We start from the raw sequence: 4,816 nt of genomic DNA on the forward strand, positions 1-4,816 counted from the left end.
ATGAAATTGTGTGTTTCAGCAGAAAAAGACTTGGAAGCTCGGAGAGACTGAGTCAAGGCCTAGAGGCGACTCCAGTCAGGTTTTTGCACAATAAATTTATATAATTGTTTTCCAATTGAAAATTTGAATTGCTATACTTTATGAAGTCGTTGCGTTATTTATGAATTGTGTTGCCACTTTGTGACGACAAAAATGACTTGAAAATTGTTTGGGATCTCTCATAAATTATTGAAAATAATTGTTTTAAATTGATTTTGGATTCACACTTAGCATGACTGTACCACATTTCCTCCTCCATTTTTGGGGTTGAGATCGTTTATTTTCCACCCTCTCTGGCTTGCCAGTTGAGGTTGTAGATCCGATGAATACTCATTAGCTAGCTAGCTACCTCCCTCATTGATTTCGATTAATAGGGTTGTAGATTGCTTTATCGTGGTGTACAACACGGCATTAATCGAAAATTTTGTGTCATGGCTTAAGCTGTGTATGATTTTGGCAACATGGTGTTTATGAAATTGTTTGACTAAACTGTGTTTAATATATTATTTGACAAAATGAGTTGTTATGAGCTTTGATATTTGTGAAATGTGATTGTGAAGTATTCAAATTATGTTTCATCAATAAATGATTTATGTATCGCATTTTAAATTTTTATTGTGCACCACTGAGTATGTTTATACTCAGCGATAGTTTAATTTACTATCGCAGATAAGAGCAAGGAGAAAGCAGCAGAGTGAGCTGCGGGATTGACAAGAACTTCTTGATCCCTTTTATACGGGTATTGTTTTATACACTTATGGTTATTTTGATGTAAATACTGTAATGTCATAAGTATCAATGTAAATTGAGCAGTTGTAAATAAATTGTAATAATATTATTTTGGGTTTGCTTCTGTAAATTTAATAATTGTAAATATGAATTTTCTGCTTTATGCCTTGTTAATGAAGTATTAAAAATTTTGTGATGACCAAATTTGATTAAATTGTGGAAATTGCCTTGAAGTGATTTGAATTGGGTTGATTTGAGTTTTATTGGAGATTTGGAGTTGTGAAATATTTTGGAAGTGCTTTTTTACAGGTCTTTAAAGAACTGGTTTCTCAAAATACAGAGGGAACTCTGTCAAAATTTTTATAAAATTTATGGCAAAATTTAAATGGACAAAAATTTTTACTAGTCCTTAAGCTTTGAATAAATGGTTTTTAATTCTCACTAAAATGCTCACCACTTCCAAAATGTAAGAAAATTATTTTAAAATCCCTTGTAGGGTACTTAATGAGTTATCGGTAGGTGAAGTTCGGTAGTTCATTAAGTATTCTACGAGATCATGTTATACCTTACGGAGGGGTAAGGTGTGACAATAATTAACTCAAATATTAATAAGAAAGTTTTAGGAAAAATTTTAGAAATAAAATAAAACCAAGTTAAATGAGCCGGTGCCCTAGCAATGGGTAACCCAGTGGGAAGTTACGGTCTTCGCAACTAGAAGCCCTAAACCCAGGAGAAAATTCATAAAATAATTTTTGAGACTCCAGAGAAGAGTCATTGAGGTTTCTATGGCATTAGAATGCCAAGAAAATGTTTACAAAAATTTTTTAATTGGTGCAGACAATTTTAGTCTGTTAAGCCAAACGGAGGGTATTTTGGTCATTTCGCCTTCAGAGATGATTTTTGGCCTACTTGTCCAGTTAAGTAAATAATTATTATGATCTAAAATATGAATAAATATTGCTAAAAATTGAATTGGAAATGAGTAGAAAAGAAAAGGAAAGAAAAATGAAAGAAATTAGGAATTATGACATCATATGATGTCATTAAACACTCTCCACCCAATCACAACTTAACAAGCCTGTAACACCCCTATTTGCATAGCCTAGTATATTTCAGTATTCCGGTGACCGGTGTCGGTCCGAACAACTAAGGGAATTAGAACCACACTTAAGACAACTAAAGAAGCAATAAACACAAATAATTAGTAATTGCCAGTTAGTTAAGTATAAATAAGAAGAACAAGACATAAGAAGTTAAACGAGCCGAGAGTCACAGCGATGGGTGACCGTCTCAGGAACGACTGCGAAGCTGTTTTAAACTCAAATTTCAAACCGTAAAATGTGATGCTGCGGTCCTTAGGGCCATTACGAACACAGTGAAAAAGAGAAAATCACGAAAAAAAACTGTTAAGCCAGTCAAATAATTAGGTCAAGGAGCCGGAAGAAATACTGAATTATTTGCAAATCGGGATGAACCGGCGAGGGGCAATTTGGTCAATTGACCCCTAGAGTTGACTCCTGACCTAACTGTCAAATAAAATATAAGAAAAGAAAATTTCAGAATCGAGAATTAAATTAAAGAACAAATAGAAAAATAAAAAAAAATAAAAAAAAAAAAGAAAAAGGAAAATGGAAAAGTCAAAAGGTGATGACATCATGCATGACCTCATGCATGATGCCATAAAGAATATAATTAATTTATTTATTTATTTACATTTTTGGTCTTCCATAAGACTTAAAAATTCATAAAAAAAAGAGAAATAAAATCATTTCTTCTTCTTTAAAAAAACGTCCTCATCTCTCTCTCACTTTTCTCTCTCGAGGTTCCTCCACTAACAAGATTTTAAAGCTTGAAAAACTTAGTTCTTCCCCACAAATTTCAACCCTAAACCCTAAAAAGCTTCTAAGTTACCCTAGAAAAGAAGATTAAAGAAGAATAGGAGGGAAGAAAGTGGAAGAATTGAAGCTTTGGGAATACTTCCTTAAAGGTTAGTCAAGAATCCTCTCAATTCTCCTTATATTCATGAATTTGCACTTAAAGTGAACTAGTATTGATGAAAATAAAATAAAAACAACATATTTAGGAATATAGTGAAATTTAGCCAGCTTAGAGGTAACTTGAAATTGATGGATTTTGATACAATTAAAAAGGTAGGCAAGCTTGATTGAAGGTGTAGTTGAGGTTTATATAGTTTAATTGTATGAAATGACCTAAACATGGAAGTTAGGATTTTGGACCTAGAGTTTGGGAGATAAAATTTGGAGAAATGGTGAAATGGTGTTTTTGACCTAATGTGAAGTGAGAAATGGTCATTTGTGACCTAATTAAGTATGTTAGAAGTGTTTGAATCAAAGCCAAATTCGAATTGGGTATCCAGCATGACCAAAAATCCACTTTGAGGGACCAAAAATGAAATTTTACAAGTCCAATTGGTATGGGGCCTAACTTGATCAAATTATGCCATTAACCCAATCAAATTACTGAGCAAAGTTGGATCACTGAATCTGCAGACTGTAGATTTACCATATGAACAGTAAAGTTTCAATGGCTATAACTCTCTCTAGAAAACTCCGATTTAGCTGATTCTTGAACTAATGGAAACCTAAGGTATATTAGAACATTTCATATGAAGAAAATTAGACCAAATTATGGACCTAACTTAATTAAATTGCTGAACGAATTTGGAATCAATAATCTGCCAAAACAAAATTCTGCAACATGAATAGTAAACGTAATTTGCATATAAATTGAGCAAAAACTCCAATTGGAGTTATTCAAAAAGGAGAATAAACTTAAGACAATAGGGAACATTTTCTATGAAGGAAGTTTTGCCAAATTCCAACAGTAAAATGACCAATGGAACAGTGCAACCAAGACACCAAAAACTGAAAATTGACAACTTTGCCTAAAAGACTTAAGTGTTGAGAAAATGACCAAAAACAACAAGTTTGGTGACCAAAATGTAGTATGTGGGTGAAGTTGGAGTTCCCATACCTATTAAGCCTTAGAAAGTCAACAATTTGACTTGAATAGTGTAGTGAATAGTAACCCGAAACACAAAATTTCAAGAACGTCGAGTTTAACACGTTAGAATTAGGTAAAAGTGAAGTTAAATTTATTTTTGGATTTATGCTAAGTTATGGTACTGAAACACTGTGAAACTGTGTGTTTCAGCTGAAAAAGACTTGGAAGCTCAGAGAGATTGAGTCAAGGCCTAGAGGCGACTCACGTCAAGTTTGTGCACAATAAACCTTATTTGAGTATTTTGTCATTGAAAATTGATTTAGTATGATTTATGAAAAATTTGTGTTTATAATGAATTGTGTTGCCACTTTGTGAATGAAACTATGACTTTGAAAATCTGTCGGATTCCTCATGAATTATTTGAATAAAATGTTTGAAATAGATTTTTTTTTATTCACACTTAGCATGACAGTGCCTTATTATTCCTCCTCCATTTATGGGGTGAGATCGATTATTTTTCTCTCTCTGGTTTACCAGTTGAGGTTATAGATCGAATGAATACTCATTAGCTAGCTAGCCACCTCCCTCATTGATTTCAATTAGTGAGGTTGTAGATTGCTTTGTCGTGGTGTACAACGCGGCATTAATCGGAAATTTTGTGTCATGGCTTAAGTTGTGTATAAATTGGCAACACTGTGTTTCTTAAATTATTTGATTAAATTGTGTTATTATGAGCTTTGATAATTTGTGAAATGTGATTGAGAAATATTTAAACTGTGTTTTGGCAATGAATGATTCATGTATTATATTTTAAATTTTTATTGTGCACCACTGAGTATTTTTATACTCAGCGATAGCTTATTTTTCTGTCGCAGATAAGAGCAAAGAGAAAGCAGCAGAGTGAGCTGCGAGATTGACAAGAACTCATGAACACTTTTGTACAGGTATTGTTTTATACTCTTGATATTATTTTGATGTAAATACTGTAATGTCATAAGTATCAATGTAAAGTGAGCAGTTGTATAATAAATTGTAATAATATTATTTTTGGATTTTATATCTGTAAATTTAATTTGTGCATACT

This window comes from Hevea brasiliensis, chromosome 12 (genome assembly GCF_030052815.1).
Source record: "Hevea brasiliensis isolate MT/VB/25A 57/8 chromosome 12, ASM3005281v1, whole genome shotgun sequence".
NCBI classification, from domain to species: Eukaryota; Viridiplantae; Streptophyta; class Magnoliopsida; order Malpighiales; family Euphorbiaceae; genus Hevea; species Hevea brasiliensis.